General features: G+C 39.4%; 1 protein-coding gene across 1 annotated transcript in view; it reads left to right on the top strand.

The window, feature by feature from the left end:
- Window positions 1-22,884, top strand: part of Sugct (succinyl-CoA:glutarate-CoA transferase) — a 704,072-nt gene that overhangs the window by 252,452 nt on the left and 428,736 nt on the right. The gene's annotated exons all lie outside the window — the stretch shown is intronic.

Here is a 22,884-nt window from a genome sequence, read left to right as displayed (position 1 = left end):
TTAGAATCTTAAAGGAACCAATAGCATTATCTTTAAAAATGAACTTTGGGTATTTAAATTTTAAATGTACTCTCCATGGTGGGATAGCACTTAATGGTAGAAACAGGTGAGTCTGGGATCTGTTGTTCCTGCCATCATCGTTATCATCATTGTCATCAGCACTGTCCTGATCATTGTTGGCATGCATAGTCCCCATAAAGGAAAGTTGTGGGGGACTGACCCAGTTGAGATGGGTCAGGACAGGATTGTGTTCCATCTAGAGAGGTAATGTCTTTGTTATACATACATGCAGTGGACATGAAATGTAAAAAGCAGTAGACATGGAAGTATTTCACTACCTATTTGAACTTCTAGGTAAGCATTTCCTTATTAGTCAGGTTCCTTAGATAATAATTTGGGAAACTTGAGGATAAATGGATATTTAGAAGCTCTCGAACTTCTGTCAGATTTTAAGTGGTTTGCAGATAAGGGGCGGTGAGCATGAGCCTTTTTTACTACGCAACTCTGGAAAAGCTATATTCCTATATGGTTCAGTTTATATATCTACCTAATTGAGAGAATGATAGCATCTAGCTGATAAGGTCCCTGGGACACCCCATAAGGAGCATTACTGCATAAGGATTCAATGGGTTTTGTGACTCTGTTCAGAAAGTTCAAATAGATGCATGTTATGTTGTTTTAGGGCAGAATGGCAGAGCAGGTTTGAAGGTTTGGGTTTTCATCGTAGTTTTTTATTTAAACATTGTTCAGCAAAGTTAGTGCACTCCCCAAGGACTTTTCTCATAAGTAAAGTGGGGTAATTATACACACCCTGTAGGCTTTTTGAAAGAAAGAGATTACGTATGTAAATGATTATAGAGTCAGCAGCCCCGATAGTAGGTGGTCAGTGCACGGGAGTCATAATAATCTGCAAAAACAAACAAACAAAAAACCCACAGTAATAATTAGATCGAGTGTTCAAGGACTTTGTCATTACATAATAGGTTGACTTTGTTCAATAACACAAAGAAAAAGTCAGTGTTCTACAGAGTCACACATAGTTAACTCTCAGCCAAAAGAAATACATTACAGAGTAAGTGGTTGTAAATGTTATGATCTATTTACACATGAGGAAGGTGTTGTGAACTGTGGAGCCAGGTTTAAATAGCGTGTATGAGGGCTTTCTTGTTTCTTGCCTTGTAAAATGTTCACAGTTGATTAATTTTTTTAATTTTTGGATATAGGATCTTGCTATGTAACATAGGCAGACCTTATGCTTATAGCAATCCTCCTGCCTCAGCCTTCTGAGTGCTGGGATTGCAGGCATAAACCATCATGCTACTTTGAAATAGCATTATTTTCAATGTCTTTAAGTAATTGTGAACTTGTATTAAATGGTCCCAAGTTTTGGAATAAACTGAAAAAAGATCTCCAGACTCTAGATTAGGCTGTGTGTATGTGTTTAAGACACTTTTCTTTTCACTGTGTGTGTGTTTAAGACACTTTTCCTCTCAGAATTTCAAACTTGATATTAAAATCATAGACGTTTACAGCTGAAAGGGGCTAGTCTAATACTCCAAATTTATACTCCAAGGAAACTGTAACCTGACAAGTTAAGTGATTTCTCTCAAGGCTATATAGTAAATTAGTGGCAGAATCTTGGTCTCTTGTTGCCAATTCCAGAATATTTAGGAAAAAGAAAAAAAGTTGGATATAGGCAAACTTGAAACTTAGCGTACAAGAGGTGATATTGGGACTCTAAAAAGTGATCTACAGCACAGGGCTGGAAAGAGATTTGTTGACTGGTCTGAGGACCCTTACCTGAGGCAAAGGTTGGCTCCTATGAAGTTATTTGGACAGAGGCATAAAACTCCTATAAAGAATATTTTATTATTAGTTGTGTTCAGATATCAGTTAACCAGCAATGTTAGGTAGAGCCAGAAAGGCAAGCAGAGTGTTTCCCAGCCTCAGGGTAGGAGACCACTTATTCTGAAAAGGTGCTGCCAGCGAATATGTCAGGGAGCTGCTTCTTTTCTGGTGTGTTCACTTCCTGACTACGGGAAATCTATAACGATCCAGATATCATGTGACTGTGCTGGTAAACAAGGCGATTCCTAAGATGAATTTAGTGCCATGCCTGGCTCACACAATAACTACTTACCTGATAGCTGATCATGCAATTCCAGATGATCCGTCCCTTTACAGCAAAAGATCTATTCAGGGGAGATAAACCCTTCAGAAAGGACTGGGAAGATTTACTAGGTTTCCAGAGTTTTAGCTAAATGGCCTACTATTTAGAATAAAGAGGAAGGTAATAAGTGACTTACGTGGACATGGAAGTAGAAAGGAGCTACAACTTGAGAAGCTAAACAATGTATTACATACAGTTAAATAATGAGTGTGCATGCCTGTATGTATGTGTACGTGTATGCATGAGTGTGTGTGTGGTGCTGGGATCAAGCCAAAGTGTATTTAAGCAAGTACCATCACTAAGTTACACTGTAGCCCTAAAGTTTTGATAAACAGAATATGTGGAGAAATTTCTAAGAACATAAACTATCTAGTGTTTGTGAATATTTTTCTCTCCTTATGATTTCTGATGAAGAAGATATAATCATCAGAAAAACCCTTTCTGGATAATAAGCTTTTCTGTTTTAAAAAGCTGAGCTATAGGAGCACACTAAAGTAGAGTAATTTATAGTATTTTCCTTTTGAAATTTATCGAAAATCTTTATTCAGGGAATCATATAAAATTGCAAATATAATTATCCCCATGAATGGATAATATTAAATATGACATAGAATGCATGAGTTAATTTGTAAAATTAATATGGGAGAAGATGAAGGCTCACACCCTCTAGAGTCTTCTGGCTGTCAATAGGGCAGTTTCTCTCGTACAGATCTGAAAGAAGATGTAAACTTCCTCAGCTTGTTTTGTGGTGCTGTTCTGAGAAAAATTAATTGGTGAGCTTTTAAAGGGAATTTCTGATTAAAATTATTTGAGAAAGACCATTTTAAACCCATAGGCCTCTTTGGAGATTGAAAATTCACTAATACTTTAGATTTTTTTTTTTTTTTTTTTTTTGGTTTTTCGAGACAGGGTTTCTCTGTAGCTTTGGTGCCTGTCCTGGAACTAGCTCTTGTAGACCAGGCTGGCCTCGAACTCACAGAGATCTGCCTGCCTCTGCCTCCCGAGTGCTGGGATTAAAGGCGTGCGCCACCACCGCCCGGCATTACTTTAGATTTTTGAAGAATGCAGTTTTAAAAGACTGTCAGGGACCAGCCTCGACAAAAATACCTCTTCCAGGGTAGTGATGCTGGGATTTAGGAATATTAGTAAAGAATACCAAGATAAGAAAATAATAAGACAGAAAAACATAGAATAGTACCGGGAGGGAGTTCCAGTGAATACTGAATTCACCCACATTTAATTTTCAAATGCTTCAAATATCACGGACCCCAAAAGGTAGGAGTAAGATTAAAAAAACTGCATTAGCATGACACAATAAATGAACACACCAACGAAGGTTGAAGGCTACGTCCATAGTTAAACATTCTGTCGCTAGGACAGAACAAGTCACACTCACACCCTAATCCTTCTGTAGGCAAATCACTCCCTGGGTGGAATCCAATGGTATCTCCCTAAGGGAACTGGAACCTTAGTAAGATCCTTAGACTTTTGTTATAGGAAGAAACATCTACTTTTATTCCTGAAATACAAGGTCTGGATATTAGGCACACCTGTTGATAATAACCTTGAGAGCAGAACTCTCTAATCTAAATCTAGGTGGGCCCTTTGTTTGAGGTAGAAACACAATAACCTTGAAGGAATAGAGGTAAATTCCAACTCTCTGACCTTTGGCCAATGAGGAAATAGACTTACATTTTTGGGTCTCCACAACTGATTTCTCAAACTTGAGTGAAGAGAAGGTATATATGTGGTGTCTGAGTGGAGATGCTCAGAAGATGATTCTATTTGCTCTTTATGCAAGTGTTTTATGGAACTAGCACAATAGCTGGATGATGGTGATGTGTGCCTTTAATCCCAGTACTCTGGAGATAGAGGCAGGTGGATCTCTATGAGTTCCAGGCCAGCCTGATCTACAGGATAAGTTCCAGGACAGCCAGAGCTGTTACAGAGAAACCCTGTCTTGAAAAAACCAACCAACCAACCCACCCACTAAAATACAAGCAGACAAACACAAGAATCTAGTACGAAATGATTTCCAAATAGTGTAAATATAAGGACCTCTCAAGTGCCAGGCCCTGTGTGAGGCAGATGGATCATAGTTTCATAAGGTGTAGATCCAGCCTTGTTGTTCACTGCTCCCTCCGAAACCACTATGCATGAGAACCTAGTGATCAAGATCAAGGTGCCAGCAGTAATGAGGCAGTTGCTTCGTCCCTGCCTATGCTTCTTCTGTGTAGTCTAGTCTTTTGTCTGAGATTTATCTTTTTCTGAGGATCTCTGACTTTCTTCCTTAGTTTGTGACTTAATCTTCTTATCCCAGCCCTGTCTCTCAAGACTTTTGAGTCCTTGAGCTGATGCAATTGATCTATTCCCGACTAGTGGGTCAGTCAGGTGACTGGCAGAGGAATGGTAGCTTTACATTTTCATTCAAGATAAGACAAGGAACGCTCAGCTGAAAACTGTATAAAGATGTTTCTTCAAGGAGTTTCAACTGAAATATTTATTAAACATATCTCTACTGAGACTAAGAGCTGTATTTTGGAAAACAGGCAATGGTAAAGTATTCTTAGCTCATTTTGTTACTATATATATGCATAAATTCCTCAGTGTTTTCACATTTATTCATAGGGCAGGAATCTCAGACAAACTAAAATATGACAATTGCTCAAACATGCAAATAAACCCTAAAATAAACCAACATCTCTTTGCTATCCTTGGACATTTTACATAATGTAGTGTGTTCATATGGTAAGAGAGGCGAGACATTAGAAGACCAGATATGTCCCCTTAAGTAGTTAATGAGACTAGGAACACTGATTTTTGTTACTGATCGACCAGAAAGAATTGAATTTCTTTTCGTGTTTTGGAAAGTTTCTACTGACTCTGCTCTTAAGTTCATTTGAGAGACACAACTTCCTAATTCAACAATGTTTTGTTCAAAGTCTTGCAGAACACAGTCAGGGCTAAGTCATTGTATATGTGCCATGGGAATCTAACTCTTGTTTATAACCAATGTCAGAGATATAGGTGCATACAGAAGAATGTTCAGATTACATCTTTTTAAAATGATTGCTTCATGGAGTAGAAATGGTAAAGTATGTTTTGAGCCCCTTATCTCCTGGCAAGTCGGTATAGTTCTGTACTGTATTGTTAGAAGTTTGAGTCTCTTTTTCTTTCTTCTAGACACATATGGAAGGGTCCATGGACTCTTGATCAGTCAACTGAGGCTTAACTCATAGATTCTTAGCGACTTGAGAGAGAAAGTAAACTGTTCTTACGCTATGTTTTTTTTGTCCTTTGAATATTAATTTCTCAAGGAGAGAATTCTTTGCTTATCTTGTCCTCAAATGTTGTAACCTATCATACAGGTCTTCCTTACCATAAAGTAGCATTTATTTTCCTGGTACTCACCTTAAGCTTATGTGTGCTAGTGTACAGCCAGGAGAAGGCATATATAACTATAATTTATTAGGTTGTGCTTTTACATGCTATACTAAGTTCTTTCAATACAAACACTATGTTACTTTTAGTATGTTTGTATAATATTTTAATTCATATATTTTCATTGTACCAGGTTTCATAAGGACGTCTTCATGTAACACATAGTGCACATTGAGTGTACTTCCTCCTATATCCTCTGTCTCCATCTTTTGACCCGTTCTACACTTGTCAGAGCCCTTCATTCCTCTAGACAGCTCCATTTCTAACTTCCTGTCACATACACATGTGTGATTTTATTTATCTCTATAAATTCTAGGATCCACAAACAAGAGAAAATGTGATTTTTGACCTTCTGGGACTAAACTTGCTTACTATGATTATCTCTATTTGCATCCACTTTCTTTAAATGGCATAACTTTGTTTTTCTTCGTGACTAAAAATGCCGTTGTGTACATATTACTCATTTTTTCTTCTACTGAAAATAGATTTTTTTCTCACATAATATATCCTGATTATGGTTTACCCTTCCCCCATTCCTTCCAGTTCCTACACCACCTATCCTCCCATCTGGATACACCTCCCTTCTGTTGCTCATTAAAAAACAGTCATCCTATAAATAATAGTAAAGTAAGATAAACCAAGAACAATCAGAATAAACAACATAAACAAGACAAATAAGCAAATAAACAAGACAAAATAAACAAGAGAAGAAAAAGCACAAGAAACAGATATAACTGCAGAGATCCACTTGTTTGCACACTTACAACTTTCATAAAAGTACAAAACTAGAAGCCTTAGTATATATGCAAAGGACCTGCAGGGTGAAAAAGGAGAAAAATAAAAATTAAAGTAGAAAATGATAAAAGAAAAAAGAAAAAGCCCTGACCTGATCTATGAGACAAGGGAAGATGTGAATGTGCTGTTTTCTGGCCTTCTGTTGTTGGGCAGGCAGCCTCTCCTTAAGAGTAGTTTGTGTCCCCAATGAGACTTTCTTGGAGAAAACTAAACTTTCATTTGCAAGTAGTTATCAATTGGAGATAGTTTCTGGACCAAGGATAAGGGCTCATGTCCAGTTCTCCTTTTAGGTCTAGGACTCCATCTGGTACAGACTTCTGTAGGCCCTAAGCATGCTGCTTCAGTTTCTAAGAGTTCATATGTACAGTGGTTATTCAGTGTTCAGAAGGCCTTGTTTTGTTCATGTCCTCAGTCCCCTCTGCCTCTTATCCTATTTTGGACTCCACTTCCAAGGGTTTTCTTGGGCCCTGATGGAAAGGACTTAATGGAGATATTCCATTTCGGGATGAATGGTTCAAGGTCTCTTATTCTCTGTATATTTTACAGCTGTAGGTCTCTATATTTGTTACCATCTGCTACAGGAGGAAGCTTCTCTAATGGTGACTGAGCAAAGCACTGCTCTATGGGTATAGCAGAATACCATTAGGAGTCATTTTATTACTATGTTCTTTTAGTAGAACAGTAGTATTTGGTTTTGTCCTATGTTTCTAGGCTATCTAGTCTCATACTCTTGGTCACCCAAGCAGTATCAGGGATGGGCTCCATCTTGTGGAATGGGTCTTCAGTCATATCAGTCATTGATTGTGACACCATTGCACTGGCATGTCTTGCAGGTAGGACACAATTGTAGATAGAGGTGTTTGTGGCTGAGTTGGTAATTATCTTTCTCCTTTGGTAGTGTGCAGAGGTATTTCCAGTACCAAGAACACTAACGCATAGGGGTGAAGCCGTAGGGGTGAAGGCTAGAGGTAGGCACCACCTCTACTACTGTGTGTTCAATGAGTTGTGTAGGTGTTGTCTTTGGTAATAGGGCCTTAGCATCAGTCTGTGGAAAGCAACTAACTTGGCAATAACCTGAGTTGTTTTGGGGTGTCTTTGGGATTTCTTTGGCCAACAACTCATGCAACCCATTTGTGGTTCTGGAAGCTTCATTTGGTGATAAGAGATGTTCAGTTGGGGCTCTGTCTCTGTCATTATTTGGTGATTTCATTTATGTTGCCTTTATTTATGTATATATTTAATTAATTTCTACTGTATTAGGTTTCCATATTACCCTCAAATGGCCCTTAATTTTGGTGGTCTCTCCCTCCCTCATCTGTCCTCTCTTCCCTCTCCTTTTCCAGTCTTGGGGTGTGTAGTAGTTTTTCAGTTTCTGAGTTTTCAGTCACATAGTGGTGTTGCTGTAACAAAAATAGTGCTATCTGTTGCCCACATACTGATGTAACAACAGTTGGATAGCAAGTGGGACCTGAAGTTGTCCTTGTCTGTTGTCCACAAACCCGCATGCACTGAAGAGCATACTTCTTGCTTCTTATACATTTTGTGGGTGCTTGATTTCTACTTTTCCTGTATTCCCTGTTTTGTTATTGTTGTTTGTTTTTGCTAACTTCCAGGTTCCTGCCAATCCATTTTTTTTCCCCGAGATCACAATCCCTTATGTAGAATTAGGAACAATGCTCTGAGCTAATCTTCATAGCTGGGAACTTGCAATCACTGTATATATTATGGGCTAATTGCCAACTATAGGATTTTCACATACTGTTCTGGCAAGATTTGCATCTATTCCCTTCCACACCCTCATACTGTATTCCAATAGCTACTTTCATTCACCATGCTCATTCAAATTACCATGACCTGAAATTTATCTGCCTTCTAGGCCTCTATAGGTCCAATGTTTGGGCTTTCTCCAATTCCTATCTTACTGTTCATGTGTTGTGATTTTTATGTGGAAATGTAGTTAAGATATGCTTGAGGATTATTGCCAATCAATTCTATAAATTTCTTTTTTTTTGTTTGTTGATGTTTTTGTTTTCTTTTATTTATTTATTTTTTTTATTCTTTTTTAATTAAAATTTCCAACTGCTCCCCGTTTCCCATTCCCCTCCCCCTCCTCCCACACATTGCCCCCTCCCCCCACTCCCCTCCCCCATCCCCACTCCTCTTCTCCTCCCCCCAGTCCATTCCCCCTCCCTCTCGATACTGAAGAGCAGTCCAAATTCCCTGCCCTACAGGAAGACCAAGGTCCTCCCACTTCCATCCAGGCCCAGGAAGGTGAGCATCCAAACAGGCTAAGCTCCCACAAAGCCAGTTCATGTATTAGGATCGAAACCTAGTGCCATTGTCCTTGGCTTCTCATCAGCCTTCATTGACCGCCATGTTCAGAGAGTCCAGTTTCAACCCATGCTTATTCAGTCCCAGTCCAGCTGGCCTTGGAGAGCTCCCAATAGATCAGTTCCACTGTCACAGTGGGTGGGTGCACGCCTCGTGGTCCTGATTTCCTTGCTCATGTTCTCCCTCCTTCTGCTCCTCATTTGGACCTTAAGAGCTCAGACCGTTGCTCCAAATTGGGTCTCTGTCTCTCTCTCGATCTATCGCCAGATGAAAGTTCCTGTGCCATTCTCCTTGGCCTCTCGTCAGCTCTCATTGTCCGCCACATTCAGAGAGTCCGGTTTTATCTCATGTTTTTTCAGTAGCAGTCCAGCTGGCCTTGGTGAGCTCCCAATAGATCGGCCCCACTGTCTCAGTGGTTGGGTGCCCCCCTCATGGTCCTCACTTCCTTGTTCATGTTCTCTCTCCTTCTGCTCCTCATTATAACCTTGGGAGCTCAGTCCGGTGCTCCAGTGTGGGTCTCTGGCTCTATCTCCATCCATCGCTAGATGAAGGTTCTATGGCGATATGCAAGATATTCATCAGTATGATTATAGGATAGGTTCATTTCAGGTTCCCTATCCTCAGGTGCCCCAATGAACTAACTGGGGACATTGCCCTGGGCATCTGGTAGCCATTCCAAGTTCAAGTCTCTTGCCAACCCTTAGGTGGCTCCCTTACCTAAGGTATGAGTTTCCCTGCTCCCCTATCCAACCTTCCTTTATCCCCAATCACCTCGATTCCCCCAGTTCCCCTCATCTTCTCCTTCACACTTTTCTCTCCCCATCACCCCTCATCCCCATTCCACCCCACCCCCAAGATTCCAATTTTTTGCCCATCAGTCATGTCTATTTCCCATAGCTGGGAGGATATCTATATGTTTTTCCTTGGGTTTACCCTCTTGTTTAGCTTCTTTAGGATCACAAATTATAGACTGAGTGGCCCCTATCCATGGCTAGAAACCAATTATGAGTGAGTACATCCCATGTTCTTCTTTTTGGGTTTGGGTTACCTCACTTAGGATCGTATTTTCTATTTCCATCCATTTGCATGCAAAATTCGAGAAGTCATTGTTTTTTACTGCAGAGTAGTACTCTAATGTGTATATATTCCACACTTTCTTCATCCATTCTTCCATTGAAGGGCATCTAGGTTGTTTCCAGGTTCTGGCTATTACAAATAATGCTGCTATGAACATAGTTGGACAAATGCTTTTGTCATATGATAGGGCATCTCTTGGGTATATTCCCAAGAGTGGTATTGCTGGGTCCAGGGGTAGGTTGATCCCAATTTTTCTGAGAAACTGCCACACTGATTTCCAAAGTGGTTGCACAAGTTTGCATTCCCACCAGCAATGGATGAGGGTACCCCTTTCTCCACAACCTCTCCAGCAAAGGCTATCCTTGGTGTTTTTGATTTTAGCCATTCTGGCAGGTGTAAGATGATATCTCAAAGTTGTTTTGATTTGCATTTCTCTGATCGCTAAGGAGGTTGAGCATGACCTTAAGTATCTTTTGGCCATTTTAACTTCTTCTGTTGAGAATTCTCTGTTCAGTTCAGTGCCCCATTTTTTAATTGGGTTAATTATCCTTTTAAAGTCTAGTTTCTTGAGTTCTTTATATATTTTGGAGATCAGACCTTTGTCTGTTGCGGGGTTAGTGAAGATCTTCTCCCAGTCAGTAGGCTGCCTTTTTGTCTTAATGACAGTGTCCTTTGCTTTACAGAAGCTTCTCAGTTTCAGGAGGTCCCATTTATTCAATGTTGCTCTTAATGTCTGTGCTGCTGGGGTTATACATAGGAAGCGATCTCCCGTGCCCATATGTTGTAGGGTACTTCCCATTTTCTCTTCTATCAGGTTGAGTGTGTTCAGATTGATATTGAGGTCTTTGATCCATTTGGACTTGAGTTTTGTGCATGGTGATAGATATGGGTCTATTTTCATTCTTCTACAGGTTGACATCCAATTGTGCCAGCACCATTTGTTGAAGATGCTTTCTTGCTTCCATTGTATACTTTTAGCTCCTTTATCGAAAATCAGTTGTTCCTAGGTTTGTGGGTTAAAATCCGGGTCTTCTATACGATTCCATTGGTCGACTTTTCTGTTTTTATGCCAGTACCACGCTGTTTTCATTACTGTAGCTCTGTAATAGAGTTTGAAGTCAGGGATGGTAATGCCTCCAGAAGTTCCTTTATTGTATAAGATTGTTTTGGCTATCCTGGGTTTTTTGTTTCTCCATATAAAGTTGATTATTGTCCTTTCAAGATCTGTGAAGAATTTTGATGGGATTTTAATGGGGATTGCATTGAATCTATAAATTGCCCTTGGTAGAATTGCCATTTTTACTATGTTGATTCTCCCAATCCAAGAGCAAGGGAGATCCTTCCATTTTCTGGTATCCTCTTCAATTTCTTTCTTCAATGCCTTAAAGTTTTTGTCAAATAGATCTTTCACTTCCTTGGTTAGAGTTACCCCAAGATATTTTATGCTGTTTGTGGCTATCGTGAAAGGTGATGATTCTCTTATTTCTCTCTCTGCTTCCATATCCTTTGTGTATAAGAGGGCGACTGATTTTTTGGAGTTGATCTTGTATCCTGCCACCTTACTAAAGGCGTTTATCAGCTGTAGGAGTTCTTTGGAGGAGTTTTTGGGGTCGCTCATGTACACTATCATATCATCTGCAAATAATGCAAGTTTAACTTCTTCCTTTCCAATTTGAATCCCCTTTATCCCCTTATGTTGTCTTATTGCTATTGCTAAAACTTCGAGAACTATATTGAAGAGGTATGGAGAGAGTGGACAGCCTTGGCGTGTTCCTGATTTTAGTGGGATGGCTTTAAGTTTCTCTCCATTTAATTTGATATTAGCTGTCGGCTTGCTGTATATAGCTTTAATTATATTTAAGTATGACCCTTGTATCCCTAATCTCTCCAAGACTTTTATCATAAAGGGATGTTGAATTTTGTCAAATGCTTTTTCAGCATCTAATGAAACGATCATATGGTTTTTTTCTTTCAGTTTATTTATATGATGGATTACATTGATAGATTTGCGTATGTTAAACCAGCCCTGCATCTCTGGTATGAAGCCTACTTGATCATAATGGATAATTTTTCTAATGTGTTCTTGGATTCGGTTTGCCAGAATTTTGTTGAGGATTTTTGCGTCGATGTTCATGAGTGAGATTGGCCTGTAATTCTCTTTCTTGGTTGGGTCTTTGTGTGGTTTTGGTATCAGAGTTACTGTAGCTTCATAAAAGGAATTTGGCAATGACTCTTCTGTTTCTATATTGTGAAATACATTAAGGAGAATAGGTATTAGGTCTTCTTGGAAGTTCTGGTAGAATTCCGCATTGAAACCATCTGGTCCTGGACTTTTTTTGGAAGGGAGGTTTTTGATAACAGCTTCTAATTCTTCACGACTAACAGGTCTATTTAGGTTGTTCACCTGGTCCTGGTTTAACGTTGGTATATGGTATTTATCTAAAAAAGCGTCCATTTCTTTTACATTTTCCAGTTTTGTGGCATACAGGCTTTTGTAGTAAGATCTAATGATTCTCTGAATTTCCTCTGTGTCTGTGGTTATGTCCCCCTTTTCATTTCTGATCTTATTAATTTGCAAATTCTCTCTCTGCCGTTTGATTAGTTTGGATAGGGGTTTATCAATCTTGTTGATTTTCTCCAGGAACCAGCTTTTTGATTCATTGATTCTTTCAATTGTTTTCTGTGTTTCTATTTTGTTGATTTCAGCCCTCAGTTTGATTATTTCCAGTCTTCTACCCCTTCTAGGTGAGTCTGCTTCTTTTTTTTCTAGAGCTTTCAGGTGGGCTGTTAAGTCTCCAATGTGTGCTTTCTCTGTTTTCTTTAAGTGGGCAGTTAGTGCTATGAACTTTCCTCTCAGGACTGCTTTCATAGTGTCCCATAGGTTTGAGTATGTTGTTTCTTTATTTTCATTGTCTTCAAGGAAGAGTTTAATTTCTTTCTTTATTTCTTCCTTAATCCAGGTATGGTTCAGTAGTTGACTATTCAGTTTCCATGAGTTTGTAGGCTTTCTGGGGGTAGCATTGTTGCTGAATTCTAGCTTTAATCCATGGTGATCTGATAAGATACAGGTGGTTATTAATATTTTTTTGTAACTGTGGAAGTTTGCTTTGTTACCGAGTATGTGGTCGATTTTTGAGAAGGTTCCATGAGCTGCAGAGAAGAAGGTATATTCTTTCCTATTTGGGTGGAATATTCTATAGATGTCTGTTAAGTCCATTTGATTCATTACCTCCATTAATTCTCTTATTTCTCTGTTAGGTTTCTGTCTAATTGACCTGTCCATTGGTGAGAGAGGAGTATTAAAGTCTCCTACTATTAATGTGTGCGGTTTGATGGCTGCCTTGAGTTTTAACAATGTTTCTTTTACGTACGTGGGTGCTTTTATATTAGGGGCATAGATATTCAGGATTGAGACTTCATCCTGATGAATTGTTCCTGTTATGAGTAGAAAATGTCCCTTTCCATCTCTCCTGATTGATTTTAGTTTGAAGTCAACTTTGTTAGAAATTAGTATGGCCACCCCTGCTTGTTTCTTAGGTCCATTTACTTGATAAGCCTTATCCCAACCCTTTACTCTGAGTAGGTGCCTGTCTTTGTGGTTGAGGTGTGTTTCTTGTAAACAGAAGAATGTTGGATCCTGTTTTCATTCCAATCTGTTAGTCTGTGCCTTTTTATAGGAGAGTTGAGTCCATTGACATTAAGTGATATTAATGACCAGTGGTTGTTAGTTCCGGTCATTTTTTAAGTTGTAAATTTTGTGTGTTCCCCTTCTTTGTGTTGCGCTGGTGAAGGGTCTCTAGTTGTCTGAGATATTGTGGTCATTGTTGGACTCCTTGGTTAGTGATTTTCCTTCTATTACTTTCTGTAAGGCTGGATTTGTGGCTACGTATTGTTTAAATTTGTTTTTATCCTGGAAAATTTTGTTTTCTCCATTTATAGTGAACGAAAGCTTGGCTGGGTATAGTAGTCTGGGCTTGCATCCATGGTCTCTTAGTTTCTGCAGTACATCTATCCAGGACCTTCTGGCTTTCATGGTTTCCATAGAGAAGTCAGGTGTAAGTCTGATAGGTTTACCTTTATAAGTAACTTGGCCTTTTTCCTTTGCTGCTCTTAGTATTCTTTCTTTATTCTGTATGCTTTGTGTTTTGATTATTATATGGCGAGAGGATGTTTTTTTTTGATCCAGCCTATTCGGTGTTCTGTATGCTTCTTGAACCTTCATAGGTATATCTTTCTTTAGGTTGGGAAAGTTTTCTTCTATAATTTTATTAAATATATTTTCTGGACCGTTGAGCTGTGCTTCTTCTCCTTCTTCTATTCCTATTATTCTTAGGTTTGGTCTTTTTATTGTGTCCCATATTTCCTGAATGTTTTGTGATGAGAATTTGTTGGCCTTGCTGTTTTCTTTGATCAGCGTGTTTATTTTCTCTATGGTATCTTCAGAATCTGAGATTCTTTCTTCTATCTCTTGTATTCTGTTGGTTATGCTTGCTTCTCTAGTCTCTATTCATTTACCTAGATTTTCCCTGTCCAGCTGGCCTTCTGTTTGTGTTTTCTTCTTTGCCTCCATTTCAGTTTTTAAGTCTTGAACTGTTTCCATTATCTGTTTGATTGTTTTTCCTTGGTTTCCTAGGGTATCATTCACCGATTTACTCAATTCTTCAAACTTTCTGTTATACTTCTCATCCATTTCTATAAGGGCATTTTTTACATGTTGTTTAAGGGCGTCAATCACTTTCATAAAGTCAGTTTTATCTACTTCTTCATGATTAAGGTGTTCATGTCCTCCTGTTGGGAGGTCTCTGGGTTCTGGTGGTTTCATATAGTTTTTCAGATTGTTAGGTGAATTCTTGCATTGGCGCCTGCCCATCTCTTTCTCCGAATGCTCCCCTATGGATCTTCTTTTACCGGATCAGGTCTCCTTGCCTACTGATGTACCTTCCCAGTGATGGCTCTCTGCAGTGATAACTCTCCTGGTGCTCCAGTGATGTCTCTCCTTGCTTGTTGCAGGCAGGCCAGTGAAACAAAGGAAGTCTCCTCTGCCTACTTGCCCTGAGGATTTGCCCCCAGCGCCAGACAGACTGAGCTGGATGGTGTTATGTGCCCAAAGAGAAAAGGGGGCAGAAGGAAGAAGGGTTCTGGATGCAAGCTGGGTGGGACAAGAAGAGAGAGGCAGTATGCGGGGTGTAGAGCCCCTGCAGGGAGCCCAGGGAGTATAGGGAGGGGGATGAGGAACTTCAGAGTTCCCTGTCCAGGGCTGCTTCCGCCGCCGCTGGTCACAAACTCACCCCACTGCTGTCTCTCCTGGTGCCGAGATCAGATCTCCGTGCAGGTTGGGTAGTTCGTAAACAAAGCGCCTACCTTGGTTGGTGCAGGCAGGCCAGTGAAACAAAGGAGGTCTCGCCTGCCTACTTGCCCTGAGGATTTGCCCCCAGCGCCAGACAGACTGAGCTGGATGGTGTTATGTGCCCAAAGAGGAAAGGGGACAGAAGGAAGAAGGGTTCTGGATGCAAGCTGGGTGGGACAAGAAGAGAGAGGCAGTATGGGGGGGTAGAGCCCCTGCAGGGAGCCCGGGGAGTATAGGGTGGGGGATGAGGAACTTCAGATTTCCCTGTCCCTATAAATTTCTTTAAGATATTCTTATTCTAACTATATTGTTGCTATGTTTTTCTAGTTTGAGTCTTCAGTGGGTGGTAATAAAATGCTGTACTTGGATGACTAAAGTCTGCTCCGTACACCCTTCCCATGGGTCTGACATAGGTATAGGCTTCTTGTCACAAGTGCTATTTTCTATATGGCATGTAGCTGGTATGAAGCCATGAATGTTGTAACATATTTGGTGTATAAGAGGGAAGTTAAGAAAAGATTGATACTGTCAAGGAACTTTTGCATTGGAGTGTTGGTGAAAAATCAGATAGTCGGCTTAAGCCTGCTTTTCACTTTTAATTAAAAAGTAGGTGCTACTGATAAGCTTTCTAAGTCATCAGGCTTAAGACTTGCTCCGACACAGCCAGCTCAGAACCATCAGACGTGATTTCTGGCATACGTCTCAGGAAAAATTATTGGGCTTGCTATTTTCCACTGCAGTTTTCTTAAAGAAAAACAGACTTTCTTCAGAGGGCTATAAGGAAAATTACATCCCTTGATAACTTGTGAAGGCCGTGAGTGATTGAAGACCTTTCCCCATCCCTTCCTTGATATTTCCTCTGCAAGTAGTGCCAAAGGCCAAGAGATTAAAAACACTAGAGTGGTTTAAAAATCTCCAAAGTGTCTCTAAACACCCAAACTTCCCATGGTTTTGGTGAATTCTAGCCAGAAATCCTCATACAGCATTGCTTTCAAGGGTAATGTAGAATTATGTAATTCAAGAAGGGGTTTGCATTCAGCGATGAGTTTTCAAAATGTGTTACTCCACATGAAAAGTGTGTACATGAGGCCAAGTTGGTAGTGGGGAAGTTTGAGAGGCCAGGCCTCGCTTGTCATTTTCTGCCTTGCTCCGTTCCATCGAGGACACTTCTTGATTTTCAAGCAGCCCGTGACTTGTTGCCAGCTGGCAGCCAGCTCCAGCATCATGAGGTGCACTGAACTGTTAGCAGTAGCAAACATGCTCTGAATTTGCCACAGTATCCTAGCACAGACCCAGAAGGCAGTTGTCTGATGTTACAGAAAACAGTCTAATGGCCGTGAGTTATACTGCCTGGAATGTCTTTTTCCTGTGGGTGATGAAGGCCATCAACAGTGGTGCCCTTTTGTGGAAGAACATTTTATTAAAAAGAAGTAGCCCCAGGAAGGTTTAGTGTATGTGTTCTTGTGTTTGAAGCTGATACCCTACTAATTGTGCATACATTATTAGTGACAGAGACAACACTACAGATGTCCAGACAGGGCAATTTACAAAGAAATTGTACAGCACAGAAAGATACAACTAAGATCTCATCCATACCCCTTCCACTTGAGTATTGGTTATACTCAGTTAGCGAGTGGCTTCTAAAGTCTCTATGTGTGCTATCTTTGGTCAGATTATTAATAGGACATCACTGTACCAGGCTGGCAGTCTGGAAGCTCAGTAAACACAACCTGTGGGAATGGCTGAAAACTTCCACATGCAGCATAAATTCTAAAATGACTTTTTTCACCTCCCTTAACACGTGCCTCATCTTCTACACATCTACCTCAAAGACTCAGCTGTAGTCACCTCTTGCTTGTGAAACTTCTCTAATTATTTTGAACTCGCATGTCTTCTTGCTCGTGCAGTCTGCCTGGATAGTTGGGATGTCTAATTCTTTGAATTGCCAATATTCTAGATCATCTTGCAGTTTTTGTTTGGGAATCTTGCCACCTTTGGTGAAACATACCTGATAGAAGAATTTCTTTCCTTGGGAAGGATAAATTCTGGCGTTCTGTGGGTATAGGTTTGGCTCTGACCTTGTTCTTGGGGAACAGTAGACACTTACCCTTCCTGACTGTTTCTCCATCAATTCATGAAAAAAACAAGAGTTGTTCATTTCCTGTGACTTCAATTCCTTGAAATAAGAACACTTTAGCCCTGGGTGTTTGCAGCCAAGCTAGGTAGTTTAGACACTCCTTGCAATGAAAGTTGTTTGGGGGGGGTGTTTAGATGGCATCATGCATTGGATTTTTCAGTGAGTGTGCAATCAAGTGAATTACAAGGTATTGTTTGCAAAACTGGTGAGTGTTAGTGTTAACACATGAGGGCTTTGAATGCACTGGGAGTTTTCTCTGTGTAGGTATGATAGTAATTATTTGGTAGAATGGCCAAAATCAAGTCCCTGTTTCTTATTTGAAATTACTTTATGCAGTACATGCTATAGTTCTCTATTTATAACCTGAAACTGATTTCTGTCTACAGTTCTGAATGAAGCTTTTCCATTATGAGTATTTCTTGTGTCCTTCTATTTCACCTTGCTTGCTCAGATTCACCCATCACGACTGCTCAGGATGTGCTCCTTGTTGCCTGGCACCATGTGTACTTCTTGTTCAAGCCTCTTCTTTTCTTAACTGCCTTCTTTCTTAGGTTCATGGCTAATGCCCAGTTTCCCTATAATATTCGCAGCAGTTTTCTAAGTTTCTTACACTTGCAATTTTCTTTTTTATATCGGTCTGGGAAAACCCTCAATATAATACATGCAAGTATGTGTTTACTCTATGGCTCCATAACTGAGGCATGACAAGGAAGAACTTATCTGGTATCTCAACATATTCACGTGTGTTTCTTGCAGTGCTCCGCTTTTTCATGGTCTGTAGCAAACTGTGGAATTCCTTCTCATCCTCTTGACTCATATTCCCCTAAAAAAGTCCAAATCACCCCTTTTTCATGAGAAAGTAGAAGCACTGGGAACTTGCTTGGTGCCTCCCTTCCTATCAATGTGGGAGGCATGTCTACCTTCATTCCTGTGCCAGACTTTGCTGACGTGGTTTGCATAAGTTTACCCCATGTCTCCCAGTGCTATTTCACCCTTGACAGACTGCACATGCATTCCTGAGATGCTGGAGAAGTTCTTTCTGAGAGTATAAAATCTTGCCCCATAGGCATTTGTTGATCCTCACCCTACTCCATTTCTTGCTAAATGATTTCATTTATGTGACTTCTTCAGATATATGTTATAAGCAAATGTTTGCCAAGATTTTAACTATAGTTCAGATTTTAATCTGGTTTCTACTTGTGAAATTTGCTCTGGGAAATCTCACAAAGTTCTTGTAAGTATCGGTGTCACCTGTGGCACCTTCTTCTCCTTACACCTGCAGTTTGTAACCATCATACTTAGTCTATTATCAACTCCACTAGCCTTCCCCGCTTAATTGTTCATTGATCCCATTTCCTTCTGTCTCCAACTCACAAGGCCCTTAGTCTAAGACTGCACCATCTTTTGTCATGATCATTACAACAGCCTCTTCATCAGCTTCCTCGGTTCTAAGCTTATCCTCTAACCAGTGGTTGCAGTGAAGAAAGAGAGGTCTTTTTGAAGTGCAGGCATGATCAGTAAAGTCCTTTTAGTGATTTCCCATCAGCTTTCTGGTATATGACTTATTTCCCATGGCCTTCAGTTTCACCTGGTCCGCTTTTTCCTCTCCTCAGCTTCACTTGTGCTATTTTCTCTCTTCTTGTAGGTCATTGCTCCTCGCAAACATGTCATTATTTTTCATCAACAATTTGCTTCCCCCAACTCTATTCAGTACGCACATACGAATTCTTCGTTCTCAGCCTAGAAAGCGTTTTCTAAGGGAACTTTGCTGCTTTTCATCCCTCAAATCAAACAATATTAGGACTATGTATTCTAAGATCTCATCATGGTCTGTATGCTTTCATTCTAGAGCCTGCCACTGTCTGCCACTGTTTGTATCACTATTTGGTTGATATCTGCTATTTTATTAGAATGTAAGTCTTATGTGAATGGTCACTTGTTATTTTTTGTTTTTCCCCATCATACTCAGCTTCTGGAGTTACAGTGTATATGTTAGATGGATGAATAAATATATACTAAGAAACTTAATCAAGGCTAGAGAGATGGCTCAGAGATTGAGCACTGGCTACTCTTCCAGAGGTCCTGAGTTCAAGTCCCAGCAATCACATGGTATCTAGTAACCATCTGTAATGAGATCTGGTGCCCTCTTCTGGCCTGCCGGCATGCATGCAGACAGAACACTTAAGTAATAAATAAATCTTAAAAAAATTCAAAAAAGAAAACTTCATCTTTATAGTAATTTTAAAGATACATAATAATCATTCTTATTTCATAAATTAAAACCAAGCCTTCAAAATTGTGTAACATGCCTGATACTGTCCAGGTTAAGTAAAATAGAGCTACAATTTAATTATCTAGTTTAGTATGTTTGTTGAGATAAAAATATATTTTAAAGAATTTAATTAGATTAGACATTTTGTTACAGTATCGTGTAATTTAAATTAAAAATTACGTTATCATATGAATGCTCACTTTAAAACTAGTAAAAAAAACCCCAAAACACCTTATAGTTAAATAAGCAGAATGTGTAATTGAAATTTGGATATATACATATATATATTATTAAAATGATGACAGATGACATTTCAATAATCTTGTGAGATTATTGAAATTATTAAAAGAAGTACTAGCACTATAGTAGATATTAGTTATACAGAAAGAAGAGTTCTGTGAGCAGGATTTTCTTTGGTTTATAGTATTATATAGTATATAGGTAATTTATTTATTCCTTGTCATATTCTATCCTTGACCAGTTTTCTATGGTGCTAATTTAGTTTTTAAATATGTTCTTATTTAAAATATATTTATTCTTTGAACTCTTTGAAATTATAATAGGGAATATTTATTAAGATAACTCAAAATCTTACCCAGTCCTTTTAATATGTGGTCTGATCATATTCTGTTAGCTCAAGGGCTGCTAAGTATCCACTTTCTCACAGGTGCTAAAAGAATTCTTATATCTGCTTAAGATTTCCCTTATATCGGTAAATATGTTTCATATCATAATGTAGGTCGAGGGGAAGAACAAATAGCTCCTCATTCATTAAGGAAGTTTATTGAAATAAAATTATACCCACGCAAAACTTATTGAAGAGGTCACTGATCAAAATTTTAAAAATGATTCTTTGCATTATACCCGACAGTAAATAGTTACTTCATTTTCCATTTGTTACCTCACCATATGTGTGTGTGTGTGTGTGTGTGTGTAATAGGAGAGAACTGGTATACCTTCATAGTCAAGTATGCTTCATTGAGAAACCTGATCTCAAAGTCATCTGTAGCTTGCCCTCATGTCTATTGCAGACTCCCTTCCTGCCATCTGGGAAACACCAATACATTACCCTTGTTACTCACTTTGCTATTGCCTTTGTGAACAAGGAAAATAGATCATGTTGTATCTTTTTCATAGGATTTCTTACCAAATACAGCAGCAATATGAACAGAAGAAAACCCTGATGTACTTTTTAAATGCAAGATAAATTTCAGTTCTATTTTATTATCTGGAACTAGTCATTTGAGCATTTGCCTACCCTTTGTCAACCTCCTATCATAAACCTTGACATGTTTTAGATCTTGGACCTAGTAAGAAGTGTAAAAAAGGAAAACCTACAATTTCCCAGCTGCAGCCTGCCAGTAAGATGCAACAGATACTTTCTTGCTCTGTACATGCACTGTTGAGTGCAGTAGCCACCAGTCATGTGTGACTGTTAAATGCTTGAATGGGAGTTGATAGGATTGTGGCTCATCATTGTAAATTTAAATTTTAAAATAACAGCTGTATTGATATAAAGTTCACCTGATTTGTCCTCATAAGGGTATAAATAAGTGAATTTAGAGTGTTCACAGCTGCACAACCATCACTACTATCAAATTCTGAAAATTTCCATTACCCTTCCAAAAAGTCAAAACTCATTAGTTATTCCTCATCATCTACCAACTTCTCCAGCCCTATGTAGCCACTATATTTTTGATCTTCAGGGATTTATCTATTTTGGGCATTTCATATGAATAGAATTATAAGATGTAATCTTTATGTTATTTTCTAACATAAATTTAATAGTCAAATGTGCCCACTCTCCACGGTAAGAGCAACTGGAGTGAAAGGACAAAAGACTAATTGCTAAGGGGTGATGAAAATACTGCCAAGGGGGCACATGGACAATGAACAATACAGAGACACAGGAAATGAATATGAGCAGGGACCCGAGAAGGTGACAGACAATTGTCCTGAGCAGCCAAGGAAGTACCTATTCAATATAGAGATAGGGACATACAATGACAAAGGCTTGGCAGTATGGTGTTGTGCATAGGAAGAGGTAGGTTCCTTTTTTTTTTTTTTTTTTTTTTTGGTATGTAGGAGTGGAGAAAAGGAAGAAAAATTCGTGTTGTGTTGGTGATATTTCAGTGGAGGCAGAAGAGACAAATTCTGTGGAAGAGAAGAGACTAAAGCCAATTGAGAAAGAAAAGTGCTCAAAGGTACTACAAAGGTCATCAGAAGAGATGTAACACTTGCCAGAGTAGAGAGATGTCCTTCTCAAAAACAGTGGTTAGTGAAGGAAAAAGCAGATGAGTTTACAGAGCAAAGCTTACTCTGGAAGAAAGGAAACTCAAAGAGCTTGTCAAGAAAGAACTGATTGGACAGTTGGAGGGTAAAATTTGCTTTCTCCAATTACACTAAAGTTACATGTGGGGGAAAGTGGGTGCAAAAGATCTCGAATAGAACTGGGCTGTCTGAGGGTCTGTCCATCTGAGCCTGTCCCTAAAGAGCAGTTGGCAGTTTTATATGCTTAAAGCAACATGAGATCCAGACTCATCTTGATGTGTCAGTTTTCACTACTGAAGAGTGAAAATCACCCAAAAGTTATGCATGTGATCTTTAAAGTTGCAGCTCCAACTCTTTATTTCCCCTTTCTTCCTTTTTCTTCCCTTTGCCCCCCCTCTTTCCTTCTTTCCTTCTTTCTTCTTTCCTTCTTTCTTCTTCCCTTCCTTCCTCCCTCCCTCCCTCCCTCCCTCCCTCCCTCCCTCCCTCCCTCCCTCCCTTCCTCCCTCCCTTCTTTTCTTCCTTCTTTTTCCGGGTGTTGTGGCACACATCTTTAAAAACTAATTTATGTTTGTTTAATATGTATTAGTGTTTTGCCTGCATGTATGTCTGTATGAGGATATCAGATCTTGTAGTGACAGACAGTTGTTTGCCGCCATGTGGATGTTGGAAATTGAACACTGACCCTCTGGAAGAGCAGCCAGTGCCTTTATCTGTTGAAGCATCTCTTCAGCCTCTTTTCAATCAGTGGGGAGATGGAGGCACAGCTTGACCCTGTTGCCCTCAGCAGCCTGAAAAAAGCCTTTATGAGTCTTGACTCATAAAAAACTGAATCTTTGACTTTGGTGCAGAAAGAGTCAAGTCTGAAACTGAGTTGGGGTTTATTAACAAATACTTCAGAATAGATAGTAAGCACAAGAGTTAAGGAAAGTAAGGTACTCTGGGAGAAAGTAGACATGCCCAAATTTCACTCCTTTTCTCTTCATTGGTTCTTCTTTCTCTGTATAAACAGTTGACTTTCTGCCATACAAAGTTCTACAAGGAAA

Source organism: Chionomys nivalis, chromosome 13 (assembly GCF_950005125.1).
Source record: "Chionomys nivalis chromosome 13, mChiNiv1.1, whole genome shotgun sequence".
Classification (NCBI taxonomy): domain Eukaryota; kingdom Metazoa; phylum Chordata; class Mammalia; order Rodentia; family Cricetidae; genus Chionomys; species Chionomys nivalis.
Note: the sequence above shows the minus strand (reverse complement) of the source record. Positions and strands in the feature narration are given on the sequence as shown.